This window comes from Stenella coeruleoalba (assembly GCF_951394435.1).
Source record: "Stenella coeruleoalba genome assembly, chromosome: 15".
NCBI lineage: Eukaryota > Metazoa > Chordata > Mammalia > Artiodactyla > Delphinidae > Stenella > Stenella coeruleoalba.
In genome coordinates, this window is record NC_137161.1 from 82,754,676 (window position 1) to 82,775,925 (window position 21,250).

Below are 21,250 nucleotides of genomic sequence, written 5' to 3' on the forward strand. Positions count from 1 at the left end.
TATGATTTGTCCGCGATTCGAGTCCTGGGTGGTCTCCAGTTTGATTACAGTGACTCACCTCTTCTATTATTAAGGACACAGGCAGTCCTGTATTTTTACTTCTTTGCTGCTGTCAGGGATACTTGCCCACTCAGGGTGAAGGGTTGTGTGGGGCGACAGGCTGGGAGGCTACACTGGGCCCCCCACGCTGTCCACCCTCTCCCCTGATGTGACCTTGGCGGTGCAGCCTCGGAGCCCCAGCTTCCTTCTCTTCAGCAGGTAGACTGGGTCTAGAATCTAGAACATCTGCCCTGTACATGCTTCTGTTTCCCATACTTTTCCTTTGCTTCTTTCTTCTTTCTCAGAGTGATGTGAGCTCGAGGTCACTGGGCCAAGCTGCCTGGACCCCCATCCTGGCTCTGCCTCTTGGAGCTGGTGATCCAGTGTAGGCTCTCTGACCTCTCGGTGCCTCCGCTTTCCTGCCTGTGAAATGGACATAAAAAAATAAACCTAACGCAGAAGACCGTGGGGAGAAATCACCCAGAGCAGCGCCAGCACACAGCGAGCTCTCAGTAAATGTTGCCCTTTTCTCCCCTCGACTGTTTTAGGAGGTATACATTCTTTTTCTCGTATTTTAGCAGTAGCTCTTACATTTTTAACATTGATACTTAACCTAATAAGCCTGAAGTTAATTAGCATCTATCTCCAGGACCACGAAAGTCTGCCCTGGATCATCAAGCTGTAGGATGTGTAACGCACATTATACATCCTCATGTGCCTCCCCGGCTTTTCATGATGTATAATATTTTAGTTTCACTTTGTTTTTAAAAATCTTTGACATTAGTCTTTTGTTATTACATTAAATATTTATTTGGTAGTGAAGAGACTTTTGGATTTTCTCAGGGGGCTTCCCCTGCATTGGCAGCCGCCCTACAGGCCTCAAGATCCACTGGTCTCCCTGCCCTTCACCACCCAACTATATACACACATGCACACGCACATGCGTGCCTACACATATGGAAACACACACACGTGCACACAAAGATGCCTACAAACACACAGGCACACAGACATGCAGCTGCACTCATACACTTGCACACACAGGCACATGCAGACATATGGACATGCACGTGGACACACGTGCGTGTGTCTGCACACACTCATGTGCACACAGACATGCACGCGCAACATTGAGGCCTGGTCCCCTGAAGCACCGCCTCTCCTGGATCTCCCCAATCTCTCCCCTCCATCAGCATCCTGGGTCCCAGTTCCTCAACATCTTGCTATCTTCTAGGATAAATCCATGGACCAGTGTCTCCCAGGGTGACGTCCCTGAATCACTGTGTCAGAATCACCTCGGGAGTTCAGATTGGAAGAGAATAAAGAGAAATAGCAATGAAATGCAATGTGTTCTGGGTAGGATCCTGGGACAGAAAAAGAATATTAAATGGGGGATGCAAATAGAGTCTGTAATTCAGCTATTGGTATTGTGGCCATGTTAATCCTCGAGTTCCATCACTGTATGATAGGTAAAGTGGTAACTGTAAGGGGAGCTGGGTAAGGGGTATATGGGAACTGTCTGTTCTATTTTTGCAGCTTTTCTGTAAGTTTCAAATTAACTCAAAAAGTGAAAAAAATTATCTTGCGAGTTTTAAAAAATATATATTTCGGGACCCACTGCAGACCTGTGGACTCAGGAGCTCTGGGGGTGGGCTGTAGGTAGTAATATATATATATAATATAATATATATAATATTATATTATAATAATATATAATTATAATATAATATATAATATATAATGTAATATTATATATATATATATATATATTTTTTTTTTTTAGACTAGCAGTCCCCAACCTTTTGGCACCAGGGACCCGTTACGTAGAAGACACTTTTTCCACAGACAGGCGTGGGTGGGGGATGGTTCAGGCCGTAATGCGAGCAACGGGGAGCAGCAGGTGAAGCTTCGCTCACTCGCCCGCCGCTCACCTCCCACTGTGCAGCCCGGTTCCGAACAGGCCGTGGACCGATACCGGTCCACAACCCGGGAGTTGGGAACCCCAGTTTTAGATTATATCTCCAAATAGTCATATTCTGCAGTATTAGGGGTTAGGACTTCAACAAATGAATCTGGGGAGTTGGGACACAATGAAGTCCATAATGATCAGACCCCTGCAGACCCCCTGGCAATTCCCCAGGGCACACGGGTCCCACTCTGGGCACAGTCCCAGAGCAGCAGCACCCCCAGAACCACACAGGCTGTGCAGAGGGGCAGCCACACAGAACACCCACGTCCACTCCCAGGCCCCCACCCTGGTAGGGGTCGACAGTGGCAGGAAGATCCATCCATGGGCCAGCCTCGCCCTGGGCACCTAGGAAGGGCCAACCAAGGGCCAGGAGCAGAGAAGAAGATGGGAGAAGGTGGAGGGAAGGAGGCCACAGGCACTGGGAGCTGGGCTAGCAGCTGCTCTCCAGGAAGCTACGCGATTAACAAGCATTCAGGGGACACTTTCTGTTCCGTGAGAGCTGAGAACCACATGTACTCACCCATAGGGCCAACCAGGGCTGAGTGCACTAAGCCAGCACTGGCCAAGAGAACTTTCTATGATGATGGAAGTGTTCTGTATCTGTGCTACCCGATACTGAGGCTGTTGAGGACTTGAATGTGGCTAATTTGACTGAGGGACTGAATTTTAACTTTAATCTTAATATAAAGAGCCACATGTGGCTGGTGGCTGGTGACCGACATGCAGCACTCAGCCCTGGCCCCTTCCTCCACTGTGTACAAACTACAGCCTAACATTTATTTTTTATTTTTTAGATTTATTTAATTTATTTATTTTAGTTTTTGGCTACGTTGGGTCTTCGTTGCTCCACATGGGCTTTCTCTAGTTGCAGTGAGCGGGGGCTACTCTTCATTGTGGTGTGAGGGCTTCTCATTGCGGTGGCTTCTCTTGTTGCAGAGCACAGGCTCTAGGCATGCGGGCTTCAGTAGTTGTGGCTCGCGGGCTTCAGTAGTTGTGGCACACGGGCTTCAGTAGTTGTGGCTCATGGGCTCTAAAGTACAGGCTCAGTAGTTGTGGAGCACAGGCTTAGTTGCTCCGCGGCATGTGGGATCTTCCCAGACCAGGGCTTGAACCCATGTCCCCTGCATTGGCAGGCAGATTCTTAACCACTGCGCCACCAGGGAAGCCCCAGCCTAACATTTTAACCTCAGCCTTCAACACCCAAACGCAGAATGGTGACCTGGACCAGGCAAGCCACGGGGCCTTTGGATAGAGGGAGAGACTTGCAGGCACTTACTGAAACGTGCCTCCCTCCCCAACTATCAGGATGGATGGCAAAAAAGAGTCTTCTGTGAGTAGCTGTCCAAACTAAAACAGGCCATAGATGCATTGCAGGTTGAGGCTCCAGGATCCAAATACCCAGGCCCTTTTGGATCAGGTAGGAACATTTTACTCCCCTTCTAGGGCCGGCAGCCACAGCACTGGGTCCCTGCTACTCTGAAACCAGACTGGAATTCACATCCAAGTGGAGCTGCTCTAGAGAGGGCAGCCCAGGGCTACATGAATAATGGATGAGCCACACTGCCTGCTCTGAGAGGCCACTCTCCCTTCCAGGATCCCGGAACCCTGAAGGAGGGAGCACCCTCCTTTCTCATCCACAGCAGGGCTGGCCCAGGCCAGAGCCTGAGAGGGGTCGTCGGGGCAGGCTTTGTCCCAGCCCCAGCACAGACCTCCGCCCTCCAGGATTGGACAGCAGAAGGGCCTCCCCGGCCCTCCACATTGGCTGCATCTGGGATTTGGGATTCGGGAGCCCCATGACTGGCCCTGAAGATGGCTTCCCCCCCCCCCCGGAAGGTACAAGCTAGCTGGAACCATCCAGATCCCCTACGGGGTCAACAAAGAGGCCAGGAAAGCAGCAGGGGGCCTGGGCTGGGAGCCAGGGGGGCAGAGACCAGCCCCAGGCTGGGAGTCCTTGGTGGGAGCTGGGACTCACCACACTGGCCTGTCACCTTTACTAAGAGTGGTGGTGCCGTCTTTGGTTAGAGAGCCTGTGGTCTAGAGAGGACAGTCTGAGAAGGACTGGGACATACAGTAGTGTCTTAGAGCAGACCTGAGATGAGGTGACCCCAGACCCCAGGAAGCACCCACCCAGTGGGTGGGAGTGAGGCAAGGCAGGTGTTTTGGACTGAATTGTGTCCCCCTCAAAATTCATATGTAGAAGCCCTAACCCCCAATGTGACTGTGTTTGGAGACAGGGCCTTTAGGGAGGTAATTAATGTTAAGTGAGGTCATAAGGTGAGGCCCTAATCTTATAGGACTGGTGTCTTTATGTTATGGAGTCCAAGCTCATTGCTCACCACACGACAGACCAATAAATCAAGAGACTAGTTTTGGGGGCAAGGAATAGCAACTTTATACAGAAAACCAGCAGACCAAGAAGATGATGGACTAGTGTCCCAAAGAACCATTTTACCCGATTTAGAATTCAGGCTTCTTTTATGCTAAAAGGAAAGTGGGTGTGGCTGGTCGTTGCACACTTCTTGGTGCCAGAATCCTTTGTTCTTGCAGCTGTCCAGGGAGGTCAGGTCACAGTGTTCCTGTAAACCTCCAACAAGACAAGTGTTATTCTCTGTTCTGCAACTTTTTGCCTCTGTATGAATGGAAAAGTGCTATACCTTGAGAATGTATATTTCAGGCTATAGGCAACTGGTAGCAAAAGGTTAAAGTAAAAAGAAACAGATCCAATGTGGACTCAGATTTGTTCTTCCCTAGTACACTTACAATAACTCTCCCCCCCAGCAGCACCCTTAGCACAGAGAAGAGGCCATGTGAGGACACAGTGAGAAGGCAGCTGTCTGCAAGCCAGAAAGAGAGGCCTCACCAGACACCAACCCTGCTGACAGCTTGATCTCAGACTCCCAGACTCCAGAACTGTGAGTACATAAATTTCTGTTGCTTAAGCCACTTAGTCTGTGGTGTTTGCTGTCAAGCCAGTTGCCCCTGTGGGCAATGGAGGTTGACCTACTGAAGAATTCTCTGGAATGTGGCACAGGCCAGAGTCACCCACCTGAGAGGACAGGGGAAGCTCAGGCATTTATCCTCTAACTCCTGGCAGTCGCTGGGTGAGGGTGACCCTCAGGAGGCAATAATGCCCAGCTATGAGCAGCTTCAAGGAAAGCCTTCAGGCAGACAGGGAAGTGCAGATGCTGTCAGCTGGCTCTCAGGCTGGAGTCCACTGAGAAGTATATCCCAGGGGATCTGGGCAGGCTTTGCCCAGCAAAATCTGCATCTGGCAGCCTAGTTAACTTGGGAGCCTGGTGAGAATTACAATGCACAAATGGCCTGGCTGAGAGAGTCTAACAAGGAGGCTGAGTTACTGGGGGGTGAGGCACCCAGGCTCTAGCAACAGTGGGAAGCTGTTACGAGCTCAGGGCAGAGGGACCAAGTGATGGGAGCCCAGAGGGCAGGGAGCTGTAGGGGCACTGCCAGGCAGGAGGAGAATGCCAGAGGCACAGCCAGGCGGGGTGGCGGGGCGATAAATACCCCAACCTCTCCTCCCACGTTGGCTTAGGCCACAGAGCAGATGAACCATGGCAGTGGTGTGCTGGTAAATGTTTAACAACCGACTCTCTGGTATAGGGGAGCCCTGATGTGTAGCATCTGTCAATTTCTGTGATGAATATACTTCCACCAAGGCCTGTTAAACGCTGCCAAAAGGTTGGTGCAAACTGTCCTGGGTTTTCTTAGATTCTGCATGTGTCTATTTGTCATCTCTTAATCATGGGGCCAAACTAATAGTCAAATTGTTTACACCGCCCCTGTGGCCTAGCTTTCACGGGCATGCGAAAATCATATTACAAACCTTCTAACAATCCCAAGTCCAGACCCCCAACCATCTCCTTTATCTAACTCTCACCCACCAACCCAGTACTTCCTCTGCCCTAAATCACCAGACGTCTAGAGACCACCTTGTAGCTCAGACCCTGCCACCATTATTCAAACTAGCCAATCCTAGGCTGTTCCCCGGCCCTGCCTTTCCCCCGAGGATCGCAATAAAGGATGTGGCCTGTGCTTTCCCCTTCCTCTTGCTTCTGCCTCCTGACTCTGGTGCTTTCCCACCGGGCCCTGCATGGATGTATGCCTCTGTTCCAGGGGAAATGTGAGTAACAATAAACTTCCTTTTAATGGCGTTATCCTCACCCTGCTGTCACTCCGTCAGCTTTATCATTTAAGACCCGGCACAGGTCACAGACCCACGGGACAGCGAGGTCACAGAAGCCAAGAAAGCAAAGAAAAGGCTTTTCAGAAAGGAGGTAACGGCCAAGCATGCTGGACGCTGCCAAGGGCACAGCGAGGTGACCGGAAACGCCCGTTCATTCTGGACACCCAGAGCTCGGAGGTGACTTTGTCATGAGTGATTTCGGCAGGGGCAGCAGACGGCGGGCGCAGAGAGGGATGGATTCAGCAAGGGCAGGGAGCTGATCGAGAGTCTGTGCTCTGACAGGGAGCCCAGAAACAGGGCCGAGCTGGGAGGAGAGGGGAGGTCAAGGCAGGGTTGTGTAAGCTGGGAGATGCTTATGCACATTTGCAAGCTGGCAAGAAGAGCCTGGGAGGGAGGGCGGGGTTGCAGGTCCCCCCTTCAGTGCCTTCCCACACAGGCTGTGCTGAAGCTCCCCTGAAGACCATGAATAAATGATTAAAGATCGACATCGATCCACAGACCTGAGGCCCATTTTATTTCTGACTCCTGTCTTTCCAGTTGTTGCTCTGAATGGATATTAAGAAGGCAACCCCTGGACCCTAATAAAAATAGCAGCCTCCCTGCACTTGTGAAACTCTTGAAACCCATTTCCCAATGTCCTTTTCCAGCTGGTGGCTCTTCTCACCCTGGCCATGGCCCATTTGCAGAGAAGGGTGGGGCAGTGGCCTGTCCCCACTGCTGCCCTAATTCTGGCTGGCAGGAGCTGGTGGGAGGCGGGGAGAGGGATCACAGAAGGATGGGGCTAGATGGAGAGATCGTCTGTAACAGCCAGAGATCCTTTGTCTCGAGGAAATTTGGACACTTTTGACAAGAGGCTTTTTTCTTTTTTTTTCAGAGTATGTCTTCGAGAAGGTTTCTCTTCAAAAGACCAGGGCACGTCTGAGGCATTCTCTTTCCCCCCCGCACCCCCCACCCCCGCACTACAAGGCCATAAATTTCCCTCCCTAATCTCTCCTGCTCTGTGAGTTACAGAAGCTCCTGGGTCATTTATTATTCATCATTATCACAGTGACACATCCAGCCATCTAATTCATTGTCTCCCAGCGCTAACTTCATCTCCTTCCTTGAATACTCACCCGGCTGGAATCTCTTCTGACAAACTCCTGGCACCGCTCTGGCATTATCTTCCCCCAAACAGGCACGATCCTTTTAGAACTTTATTGGCGATCTCTTAAAAGAGCCCTTCAGAAACAGTCGGGGCCTCAGTGTATCACGGATCACTTAGCACTTAGGGAGGACAAATGACTCAGCGTGACTGCCTGTTCTCGCTGTACTGCCAAGGAAATTCAAGGCGCCACCTCCGAGGTCTCCCCGGGGCCAGAGAAGGCACCCAACATGTCCCCTGGCTCATAAGTGACCCCACTGACTGCCTCATCCGTGGACTGTCTGGGGAGGGTGGAGGATGAAGCCAGCGTCCTGGATTCCCACAGGTGGGCTGGGAAGCGCTGTGTGTTCTCAGATCCCCTCCTGTCGCCCCACAGCTGGTTCCCACCCAAGTGATGCCCCCAAACTTCACCCCATCAAAACCTGCCCTCCCTATTTATTTCTGTTCCTTTTAGGGACCTGCCTCTGCTCGCTGACCTAAGGCAGTGCTGTCCTGTTGCACATTCTGCGATGATGGAGGATGATATTCTCTATCTGCGCCATCCAGTACGGTGGCCACTGGCCACGCGAGGCTCTTGAGCACTTGCCATGTGGCTCACGCAATCGAGAACTTCATTTTTAACCTCATTTAATTTTAAGTTAACATTAAATAGCCACACATGGCCAGTGGTGACCAGTTGGAGAGGCAGGTCTAAGGGGGAGGAGGGACTTATCTGTTCATCCAGCACGTCGACTCTCCTGGAAAACAGTCCGACTAACACCCACCAAGTTCCTGCCACATGCTGGGCTGTGGGCTGGGTGTGTTCTGTTCACTGTCTCACTTCATTGTCGTGACAACCAGGTGAGGTAGGTACCATTATATCCCATTTTACAGACGATAAGACTGAAGCCGGGGGAAGGAAGGTAAGCCAAGTGGCTAAGAAGGGATTCAGAGGTTGGCAATCCAAGAGGGTGTCTAGGGGAATGTGGGCAGGCTTTCTCCACCACACGGGGTCCCTGTGATAGGCTTGGCTCCCAGACTGTCTCGCCTCGCTGGGTCTCCTGAGGAAGGTGTCGCTGGATGAAAAGCAGAGATACATCATTTTAGCAGGATCACACAGATTCCCACTGCATGCAGATGTGAAAAGTGTAGCCTCTTTATTCCTCTATAAATATTCTCTATAAGGTAATCTGATCTTCCTCCCAGACCCCCTTGTAGCTGGAGGAAGGGGAAGGGAAGAAGAAAACAAAATTTTGTCTAATTTTGTAAACACGGCATCCTTCCATAATCTAAATAGTCTCTGTAGTCTCTTCAGGGTTTCTCTGCCCTCGGGCCCCCAGAAGTCCCCCCCCACCCTTCAAGATGGTATCTGGCTAATGTGGACGGTGGGTAGTTTTATGACCTGGTAGCCCCAGGGGAAAGGGGCCCTGGACCCTATCGCATCCTCGGATGAACATGTGGCCGGTGTCTGCTAAGAAGAACTGGCTACGTAATTCTCAGGGCTCAGAGCCAAAGGAAAATGTGGGGTACTTGGTTCAAACACTGCTACGCATTTCAAGATGGTGACAGCAGAGCATTATACCAAGCACATGCCCTTCTGAGCACAGGCCCTGTGGACTGCACAGGCCACACACCCACAAAGCTGGCCCTGCTCCCAGGGTCTGTGTGCAGACCTGCCACTTGTGAGGGTCCATCACTGGGTGAAGGGGTGAGGGAGGTCTGTTCTCCTGGGGCCTGGTCAGAGCTGCAGTCGACCCTGACCTTTCTCGCCTCTGGGAGGGGTGCTGTGCCCCATCCCCGACCAGGGCCCAGGAGGTCAGGCCTGCAGCCCACGTATCCCTGCCCACAGGCCCCAACCCCAGGTCAAGGCAGAAGTCCAGCTTCCTCATCCTTCTCAAGGGAGTGTATTTCTGGTTCCGCCCACGTCACATAACAGGGGCACTTGGAGGAGGGGGACTCAGGGCTTTCCCTCTTCCTACCAGCTGGGGCACGGCCGCCTGGGAGGCCACCTTCCCCCTTCCCAGATCCTGAAAAGAAAGTGAAACAGAAGCCCCTGTGTAATGCCCCCACCCATGTGCACCTCCAGTACCAGGAGAGGCGTGTATGAATGACACAGCTCAGCTCCCTGTGCCCACGCCCCACTTCCTGCAAAACCCACTGGGCTTGAAGGGGCAGATTTCCCTGATTCAGACCACCAGGCCTGCTTCTAGATCTACTAAAGGAGGAGCTGAAGTAATTTCCAGAATTCTTACCTCTTTTGACCTAATCTGTATCTTGCTGCAGACTTGAAAATCCTATTTCATGCATCATATTAACTCTCCTCCTGTTTGCAGAGCTGCTGTAACGGCCTCAGTCCCCTACCCTGCCTCCCAAGAGACTGAAGTGGCTTTGTGTTCACATCCTAGGAGTCTTGAGCGGTCAGCAGACCAATTTCACAAAGTCAAGGGCCGGAAGGAGAGGAGGCGTGGCCGTGGTACACACGCTATATGGAGACCTCCCTGCCTGTGTGGGTTCCCTGTGCTGGAGGCGGCAGGATGGGAGATTCAGAGGCTTCCCCTTCTCAGGTCAGATCTGAAAGAGGAACAGGTGTGAATTTAGCAAAGGTGAGTGGAGATGAGCAGGTGCACGGAAAGGGGGCGGGGGCACATGGTGAGGCGTGGGCAGGTACCTGCCCTGTCTTAAAGGAGCGGCCATCAGCTCTGGCTCACATCTGTCGCAGGGGGAATGCCCACCCACTAATGTTTTTATGGATTTTTATGTGTTTAATGTTGACAAATTATTCCAAATTTTAAAAAAATCATAAAACAATGGGCGTACATCAGGTAGGAACCAAACAAAGCATGTTTTCTGGCTGAATCTAACCGCTAAAAGAATAGAAGGAAGACTGGATTCTGGGAATTGGGGCATGGGATTAGGCCATCAGGGCAGATCTTACAGGGTTATAGTTGTATTCTGGGAGAGATGTATTCTCACTACTTGGAAACTGTGACATGGTCTTAAACAGGGTAAAGGCGCCTCCAGTTTTGCATCGTGAAGAGACCTCACTGGTTGGCACATGGAGCCTGGGTTGAAGGGGAGAATGTACCCTTGGGAAGGCCATTTAGGAGAGAGTTAATAAGGCAGGAGCAGTGAGCAAGGAGAGATATTTAGAAGGTAACATTGATGGGACTTAGAGATAGACAATCATTAAATAAGCCAATAGTTTAGTCCCTGGCACAGTCCAAAACTATACATTAAAATCAATGCCAGAATTCATTGACATATACACACTACCAAATGTAAAATAGATAGCTAGTGGGAAGCAGCCTCATAGGACAGGGATATCAGCTCGGTGCTTTGTGACCACCGAGAGGGGTGGGATAGGGAGTGTAGGAGGGAAATGCAAGAGGGAGGGGATATGGGGATATATGTATACATATAGCTAATGCACTTTGTTATACAGCAGAAACTAACACAACATTGTAAAGCAATTATACTCCAATAAAGATGTTAAAAAAGAAATCAATGCCAGAATTGACAGGTATGTCGATCAATGGGAACTCTCATTCCTGGCTGATGGGAATGTACAATGTACACCCACCTTGGATTACAGTCTGACAGTTTCCTTAGAAAGTTAAGGATACACTTGCCATATAACCCAGTCTTTTCACTCTTAGATGTTTACCCAAGAGAAATGACATCTTATATCCACACAAAGTCTCATACACCTGTCTATAGCAGCTTGGTTCAAAATAGCCAAAGCTGGAAACAATCAAAATGTCCATCAATGAGTGAATGGATAAAGAAATTATGGTATATCCATTCAGTGGAATACTACTCAGCAAGAAAAAGGAACAAACTGTTGATATATAACAGTGTGAATGACTCTCAAATCACTAAATGGAGCAAAAAAAAAAATTCATACTGTATAACTTCATACTGTATAACAGTTCTGTGGCTTTTTTAAAATGGATTTTATTTTGGTAACAGAAGCTTTTATTTCCAAGTCTTCTTTATATAAAATTCTTAAAAAATGCAGAGTAATCAAAAGATTGATCAGTGGTTGCCTGGGGATAGGAAGGGGAAGGATGAATTACAAAGGAGCATGAGGAAACTTGGGGGGGAGCATGAAGGAAATGTTTATCTTGAGTATAGTGATGGATATATAAATATATATGTCAAAATGGATCAAATAGTACACTTTATGTAGGGTTTCACATACTTCAATTATACCCAAATAAAATTGGGGAAAAAAAATTAACTCAAGGAACTGGAATAAAACATTCCTAGAAGGGAGAGTCCCACCTCCACACTGGCCCTGCATTTCCATGTCTTTTAAGCCAACTCTAATTTTAGATAGAAAAGAAAAAGAAGGGGAAAAAAGACACCAAAGTGAGATGTTGCTTTACAAAGGTGTTGGAAATACATTAAACACTAAGATGTTACCATAATAAATTAAACAAATAATTTCAGGTCTGTCTTGCCACATATTTAAAAATATTTAAAATTAACAAGGGCAGAGAAAGCTAATGTTGAGCCAATAATTTTAATGAATATATCCCATTATGTTCTAATGAGTGGCTTTTTTAAAATGGATTTTATTTTGGTAACAGAAGCTTTTATTTCCAAATCTTCTTAAAGGAGCTTTCCTATTACATATTTTTAAAGTACAATTGGAAGAGAACAGTCCGTTTTAAATCATTATATTACAGTGTGACCACAGGGCAGAGGCTTGGAAGTTAGCCGATGCTTAGGTTGATTCCCAGTTCTGTTTCTTGTTTATTCTGAGGCCTTGGACAGTCCCTGTGCCTGCAGAGCCTCAGTTTTCCCATTTGTAATGTGGAGGTAATGACCCCTCACCTCCAGGTGGCACAACATGCTATAGAGTCTGAACATGGATTTCTTCTCTATACAGGAGTAGCTGATAATTATTAGATTTTATACTCAGTCCTAAAACTGCTATCTCCCAAAAGGATATTCAAAGCGAGAAAACTGTAATGCTCGCTCCCTTCATTCAAGTCTGAATGTTGATCATACAATGAACTGGACCCTTCTGGATGCATCCTAAACCATTCTCAAAATAATCCCTCTTTCCGTTCCTCACCCGCCAGGCACCTGAGCTGCAACTTGACAAAACATGAGGCTAGTCCTCTTTTACAGCCAGACATTCATCTGCAGGCTCCTTGGCATACCAGTCCCTCCAAGTTATTTTATTATTTCCAAGAAGCCGTAACTGAGCCTTTTTATATACCTTCTGTTGTCATAGGAGCGATCACACGTAAAGCATGTCAACCAAGTAGGAGAAAGTCATCTTTCATCTAGTTTACTGTTTCCTTGAGACAGCCAGTCTCTGGGTCTGGTCAGTTGGCAGCTTTGATGGGGTTATTGAACACGGCTTTTTAAATAAAGAAAACCTGGAGAATGTGGGAGATCCTTTTTTTGGTCAGTTCAGCCCAGGGTTTGGGGTAGAAGGAAGTTTCTCTCACCACGTGGGGGTCTGGTGGGCCCCATGCAGGCCTGCAGCTGGTCCTGGGCTCACGCAGCCAAGGTGCTGAGCTTGGCCTAGATGCTAAGCACAGAGACAGCTGTGCTGGTTCTCAGCCACCTTTCCCTCTGTGGCTTCCCCTTCCTGTGGTTTCAGAACAGGACCCCAACTCCCTGTCCAAGCTCAAGGTTTCCTCCCCATTTTCCTGTCACATCTCCTTGTTCCAAAGAGGCAGATCTCAGTCTCCCAGTCTTTAAAATGGGGATAGAAACAATGCCAGCATGAATTTTTTGCCTTTCATTTGTTTTTTGTTGTTTTGTTTCGTTTATTTATTTATTTATTTATTTATTTATGGCTGCGTTGGGTCTTCGTTGCTGTGCACGGGCTTTCTCTAGTTGCTGTGAGCAGGGGCTACTCTTCGTTGCAGTGCGCGGGCTTCTCATTGCAGTGGCCTCTCTTGTTGTGGAGCACGGGCTCTAGGCACACGGGCTTCAGTAGTTGTGGCTCGCGGGCTCTAGAGAGCAGGCTCAGTAGTTGTGGCGCACGGGCTTAGTTGCTCCACGGCATGTGGGATCTTCCCAGACCAGGGCTCGAACCCGTGTCCCCTGCATTGGCAGGCAGATTCTTAACCACTGCGCAACCAGGGAAGTCCCTTTCATTTGTTAATAAGGATCAACTCAGCCGGTGGCATGAACACGGCTGGTAAATTACCCAGAGGTGAGCCGCTGCTGTTACTAACATTCCTCCTTCTTGTCAGGAGCCGCTAGCTCGCCCCTCCCCGCCCCAGGCCCGGCGACATGCACACCAACAATCCTTGTTTGCAGACTGCATCCTGCAGAAGCACTCCCGCAGGGAGCCTCCTCGACCCCAGAATCGTTTAACGACTCAGGAGCGCCAGGCTTCCCCCAGGCATCTCCTGCCTTCCTGGAGGGACGCCCCGAATCCCCCAAAAGTTCTGAAAAGTAATTTCAGTCTCATTAATTCTGGAAACAAACAACGGCAGAGGGAGAAGGAAGATGATGAGCAGAATTAAAGGACAAAGCAGAAGGGGACCCAAGGTACCTGGGGTTGGGGAGAGTGAGGGAGGGGGTGTGAGGTGGGTGCAGCGACCCCACACTCGGTGCAGACTGGGACAGGCAGGTGAAGGGTGCAAGAGGAGTGGTGCTGGGGCGTGGTCAAGGCGGGGCCAGGGTGGGCGGGGCCCACGGGAATGGGGCCTGGATGCACAGGTCAGGAGTAAGGGGAGGATGGGGAGGGGACTGGGCGGGGCAGGGTCCAGCTGGGACTACATCTTCCAGGATGACTGAGTTATCCAGAAAAAGAAACAAGGGGAAGAACATACCAGATGGAGACAACAGCATATCCATGTATAATGGGTTGAACTGTGTCCCCCAAAATTTTATATGTTGCAGTCCTAACCCCCAGCACCTCAGAATGTGCCTATATGTGGAAATAGGGTCCTTGTAGATGTAATTAGTTAAGATGAGGTCATTAGTGTGGGCTCTAGTCCAATATGACCTGTGTCCTTATATGGGGAAAATGTGGACCCAGGGACAGTCACACCAGGAGATGCCATGGGAAGGTACATGGGGAGAAGATGGCCATCTACAAGCCCAGGAGAGAGGCCTAGAACAGATCCTCACAGCCCTTGGAAGGAACTGACCCAGCCCACACCTTGATCTTGGACTTCTGGTCTCCCGAACTGTGAGACAATAAATGTATGTTGTTTAAGCCATCCCATCTGTGGTACTTTGTTACAGCAGCTCTAGCAAATTAATACACAAACTAAGTCACAGAGACCCAAAAATGTGTGGTGAGGGGAGAGTGCAGACAGTTTGTAGCAAAGTAGGAAGTAGGAATGGGGGCAGATGAAGCTCTGGAGGCGGGGGGCTCAGAGGGCCACGTTTAGGAGTTTGAGGTTTATCTTTGGTCAGTGGAGAGGCATGGAGGCCTTCAAGCTGGGAACGAAGGTGGTCAGTTTGGGCTTTAGGAGACTCACCCTGGCTGCAGAGTGGAGGAGACTGCCACAGCCATGTGAGCAAGAGATGGAGTTCCAGGGCAGGGAGTAGAGAGAAGAGAGCAGCCCCAGGAGAGTGCAGGCATTCTCATCCACAGGACGCCACAGGGGCCAGCAGGGTGGGGTGAGGAATGTATCACTTTGCTCAAGATGACTTAACAAAGTCCACAGACTGGGCAGCTTCAATAACAGACATTATTTTCTCCCAGTTCTGGAGGCTGGAAATCCAAGATCAAGGTGTCAGCAGGGTTGATGTCTTCCGAGGCCTCTCTCCATGGCTTGTAGATGGCCGTCGTCTCCCTGTGTCTTCACGTGGTCTTCCTTCTCTGTGTGTCTGTGTCCTAATCTCTTCTTCTTATAAAGACCGCAGTCCTATTGGGTGAGGGCCCACCCATATGACCTCGACTTAATATTTTTTTTCAATTCAAATGTACATTTATTGAGCCCACATTAAACGGGACCTGGTTAAGAAATGACCCTCTCCTCATCTGTGTACAATGCCCTGCTGTTTCTCCTTGGCTGGGTACATCCTATTTCACTAATCTTCCACAAACATGTAGTCTTCCAGAATGGAGACTTCTGGGCAGAAGTTCAGAATCTTCTCAGAAGTGATGGGCAGCAGAGTGGTGGTCACAGCTAGTGGAGACTTTGCTTCATTTGAAGCCTGCCTGGAAACAGACTCGTGGCTTCCCGTGGAGGGGCCGGCCCGGGCTGGGCTGGCGCTCCAGTCATGGGCTCCTTGGAATAAACAACACTGATATCTGCATGATCTCCACTCACAAAGTGTAAATGGAATTGTAATTGGCTGTTGGCCCCCTTGGCTTCTTCCCCAAAGCTGAGGGTAGTTGACTCCACATCCGTAGAGAATTCGAAAGCCTGTGTGTGTTCTCCAAACACATATCAGGGGCCGCCTCCAGGGGTGGCATGAGGAAAGTCACAGCCGGGACAAACAGGGCAGAGAAGACCAGGGCCTTCCTGAGTGAACGTGGTGCCAGCGGAAAGCCGGCAGGGGGGGCAGCCCTGGAGCGTGCTGGACGAGCCTTCCGCTGGGCTTGTACAGAAACTTCGGCTCCGTTCCCAGCTGGCTGTCAACCTCATTTTAATGTAATTACCTCTTTAAAGACCCTATCTGCAAATAGAGTCACATTCTGAGTTGCTGGAGGCTAGGACTTCAACATATGAATTGGGAGGATTCGGTATACAATTCAGCCCATAACAAAGGGATACCCACGTTTCTGTGGCAGTTTTCACTTCAAGCCCATGGCTCATACACACTACTATATATAAAATAGATAACCAACAGGGACCTACTGTATAGCACAGGGAGCTCTACTCAATACTCTGTAATTACCTATATGGGAAAAGAATCTAAAAAAGAGTGGATATATGTATATGTATAACTGATTCACTTTGCTGTACAGCAGAAAGTAACACAACATTGTAAATCAACTATACTCCAATAAAAATTAAAAAGAAAAAAAACCCACAGCTCACTGTGAGACATCAGAGAGAGCCCAGGACAGGCCAGCTGCTCCCCTAGCCTGGCCCTCCCAAGGTGACCATTTTCCTTGGGAATGCATTACTGTCTGGGTTTGGCCTTCTCCTGCAGGCTCAAAATCTAATTTCCATTCCTTCGAGTGATATTTATGGCGCTGGCTCTGCACCAGACATGATTTTGAGGGCATAGTGAATGGTTCCATCTCTCTTGGGGGTGAGCGGGCATGAACCAAGTTCAAAGAAAGTGATAAATAAAAACCATGATGTCAATTTAATGATTTGCCCGAGAAATACAATTATCAGATGTGCAGGTTGACAGGACAGCACCCTCTCTCCCTCTGGCAGGCTCTAAGGAGAGCCAGACAACCGTCGGCTGGCCACTTTGGTGGAAAGACCTCCTTCCACACCATCTGCACTCTCCTGTCCGGCAGGCAGGCCTCCAGGAGAATGACTGTGATGCCCACAAATTCACCTGATTAGCCTGGAACCAGAACAGGAGAGTGAGGTAAACTCGGGCGGGGGTTCTGGCTCTAGGCAGCCGGAGGCTCCCTCTCCCACGCCACGGATCAGCCTTGGCAGACAACCTGGATGCCAGAGCCAGGATGCCTCCTCCCTGGCCCCAGCTGGACGGCTCTGCCCACAGCTGTCTCCAGGCCCCGGCTTACCAGCCCCTTCTCGCTATGTGATATTTCTCCCAACAGGATATGATTCAATTGGCCAGGTTTCCATCAACTGAAATTGCAAACCCACGCCTGGCTGCCTCTGGGCAACTGCCCCCAAATCCCGGAGCACAGGAGTCCTGGGTCTTTCCAAATCCTCCTGCCTCTCATTTACTCACAGATCTTGGGTCCCACTGCAGGCAGACCCAGCCAAGGCAGAGATACGACTTTTCTAGTCAGCCTTGTTTTCCAGGGGCAGATTTTCGGTAAAGCTAAGAAAGCCCGAGTGTCAGGACCCCTCCTTTGCTTGGGCCCCTGGAAGAGCTGGAAGATGCTGGCAGTCATAGAGTGTTCTAGGTGGGGAGAGAAGTCAGCTTGGATTCAGCAAACATGTCTCATAAATTGCCTAAAGGCATTGCAGAAGAAAAAGACCTAGATTCCCAGGGCTCCCGGTACTTGGTGGTGATTTCCTTTCTCACTGTAAATCAACATTTGCTTTCATACCTAAATCCATATTGTATTTATGTATCCTTTCTCTCAAAGAGAATCCCTCAAATGGGCTGAGCTTCAGGCCTCACAGACCTTGGATCCACTCCTGCTGGTTTCCCCTGAGTCCTCATCCGTAGGGTGCTGGGGATGAGGGGCTGCCCCGAGACAGGCAGCTCCATGCCTTCCAGACTCACAGGGACACTGCCCAGGAAGTGGGTTGACATCATGAGTCAGAGAAAGATCCTGAGTGTTTCAGCATATGAGCCATCAGTGTGTAATGGACGTTGGAGCTGAGCTCTGCGCCCCCTGCACCGGGCCCTCCCCCAGAAGACCACCGTGGTTGGGAATACCTGCTTGGCTGGTGTAGCCCTGGGCTTCCTTCACATCACTGAAGGGAGAGACTGACATCTCTCAATAACACATGGCTCACGTTCCCTTCTAGGGACATTTTTCAGCTTTGGAAAAGAAAAAAACAACCTTTGAAAATTCCTTTAAAAGTTAAAGCATGGCTTTTGGTGCCTCCCCCTCCAAATCAAAAACATGTATTTTTGCAAACGACAGAAACATCAGACGTCTTCCCTCCGTCATCTGTCTGGCTGACACGTTTTTCGGGACAGGCGCTTGCAAGGCTTAATTTATGTCTCTGTGTGTTTTAAGGAGCTCCGTGCTATCATTCTGATCTGGGAGTTGCCGTGTGACCCTGCATCTCTCAGTCTGGTCATTCGTCCTTTCCTCACCTGTGGAGAGTCCGCCCCGCCCTGCGCTTTGTTTTGTATCTGTCGGTCCCCTCCCCACCCCACCTCCCTGCAAGCCAGTCCATCTGGGACTGTTCAGGTGCCAGATCCCCCATTCAGGATAAAGTCTCTCACATATGGATGACAGCGCGGGAGGGGCAGTAGCCAGGGCCCCGTCCCCACGTGACCTGGCGGCAGGGCTCTGGACACTGCCAGCTTCACCTCCCTGACCCCTGCCTCCTGAGTGCACAATGGACACCCCTCCCTTTTCAAGAGCTGCACCCTCTGTGCGCAGCCATCACCAGAACTAATGCATGGTTCATAGGAGGCTCTTGGCCCGGCAGTGGGCGCCAAGGGAGAGGAGCATGAGGCCCACAGAAGCACTTTGGTTCAAGGAACATTCTTTCCCTGATGCACATCTGTGCTGCCTGGAAGTGCATTAAAAAGAATCAGATGAGCTGCTACTTCTAAAATAGGTTTTGAATGTGTAAAGTGCCCGGGGAGGGCGGGGGGTGGTGCCGAGCTGACGAGGCGCTGGGGCTTCTTTCCGGCTTTGTCCCTGAAGCACAGGGCACCATGTGCCCTGCAGGGGCCCTCCTGGGCAACTGGGAAGGGGACAGGCCTGCCTCAGCAAGGGCAGGGCCACCGAGGCCTCCAAGCCTCAGCACTCTGCTCTCTCACCAAGCAATGCTCTTTCGGCTCTGTGGCTGTTTCAGGAAGAGGAACGGGTCTCTTATCCTGGCCTAACAAGGAGACCCCTCTAGAGCCTTTGCCAGAGACCCAGATTCGAGCAAAGCAGCTAAGGGGCCCGACCTCCTGGCTGGTCCCAGCTCCACCACCCACCACCTGGGGGCCTTGGGCAAGTCACCGAACCTGGAATCAGGAAAAGTGTGCCCTCCTGACTTGAAACTCCCCAGGTGGTATCCCACCGATTTCTGATCTGCTTTTCTCTGTGCAGACCACATACTACAGGATATTCAGAAGGACCATTTGTCCTGGGGACCAGACCTACAGAGCTACGAGCCAAGAAATTCTGAATCAACAAGGCATGTAAGGCCAGGACTTGGGCACAAGGCACATGCATTAATCATGGCTTCCAGTGGTAAGTGACTGAAATCCCAACACAACTTGGTCTTGCAAAAAGAGGGAACTTATTAGCGTCTACAGGTGAAAGGTGGCTTCAGGCATAGCTGTATCCAGGCACAGAAACAATGTTGTCAAGACTCACTGCTGTTGCAGCCCAGGACTGTGCTTTCCCCTCTGTTGGCTTCACTCTCAGGCAGGCCTGGTCCCCATGGTATCTTCATGGCCTTGCCAGCCCTGTGGAAGAGGGTCTCTCTTGTCCAAGGGCTCAGCTAAAGTCTCAGGGCCAGTCACTGTGACCAGGAAGATGGATTGCATAATAAACTTGGGGATGAGGGGTGTCATCACTGCCCAATCCACAAGAAACAGTGGGGGGAGACCCCTAGAGGAAATTCGGAGTCATCAGAAGTCTATGGACAGCATGCTGGGAAAAGAAAAACATTAGGCATCCAACATGGAGTGAAGACAGGGACCCTGTCACTGTTCTGTGCTGTTTAGACGGATTGAGCCAATAGTTCATGGTTTGGGGTTTGTTCTCCCTGGTGGTCAGGTTAGAGGAGTGGGCGTTTGAGCTGAGCTGCCGAGAGTACAAGTTTGCCAGGTGGGCAAGGAGGGAAAAGCATTCCAAGCAGGGGGAACAGCACAAGCAAAGCCATGAGGTGTGAAAATGCAAGGCACGTTCATAACCGGTGAGCCTCATCCTTGCAGGCATCATGCGGATGGCAGGGAGCACAGAGTGGGAAGAGCTTCATCTGGAAGTCAGGCAGACTCAGGTGCAAACCCCAGCTCTGCCACCTGCTCTGTGAGATCTCAGCAGGTCCCTACCCCTCCCTGGGTTCTGGTTTCCTCCACAGGACACTGATGTGTGCTGGAGATTGAGTCCCTTACGTCACTACTGTTCTCTGTGAGCTTCCACTACCTGGGATATTTGCTGGCTTTACAGTGCCCCTGCTCTACCCACCCACCTCACACACACCCACAGCTGTCACCTGGGCCTTGCCTTCCCTGCTTTACTCCGTAATGCAAAAAACTACACTTCCCAAGCTCACTTGCCCTCTGGCTTCTGGGTAAGTTTGGTTAATAGGAGGCACTAGTGCATGAAAAGATGCTCAAAGTCACTAATCATTAGAAAAATACAAATCAACAATGAGATATCCCCTCACACCCATGAGGATGGCTGCTATTTAAAAAACAAACAGGGCTTCCCTGGTGGCGCAGTGGTTGGGGGTCCGCCTGCCGATGCGGGGGACGCGGGTTCGTGCCCCGGTCCGGGAAGATCCCACATGCCGCGGAGCGGCTGGGCCCGTGAGCCATGACAGCTGAGCCTGCGCGTCCGGAGCCTGTGCTCCGTAACGGGAGAGGCCACAGCGGTGAGACGCCTGCGTACCGCAAAAAAAAAAAAAAATGGTTAAGGTGGTAAATTTTATGTTATGTGTATTTTATCCAAATATTTAAAAATTGGAAAGCAGGATGAAAGAAGCCAGGGTCTGTCCCCCCACTTCTCCACATGGTTCCTTTTCCTCCACGTCTCTGGCACCTGCTGCACAGTCGCTCCCTCTGCAGCCCCAGCTCCCGAGGGTCCGTGGTTCTTGCCGTGACTCCCCCTTCCACCAAATGGCTCCAGATCCCGGGGTCCAGTAAAACCACTTCCTCCCTTGGCCTCTCCAGTCCCAGGGATGGTTGTGGCTTCCTGCATTGCTAATCCATGAGTTGCCTCACTTTACCCTTTGGTTTCTCCACTCTCTAATCATTAGAGTAACCAACAAATTCACTCTTTTTAAAAATACCCAGGTGGTTTCTCTTTCCCTAACTGGGATTGTCTGTTACACAACCCAATGAATGGCTCACGTGGCAGGCGTGGGCACAGGCCTCCCCGGCAGCAACTCCGGCAATCCCCACTGGCTGGGGTACACTGGGGGCCGAGGAAGTCCAGATGTTTGGCGCCTCTGGGACAATCTGTTCAACCAGGAACCAA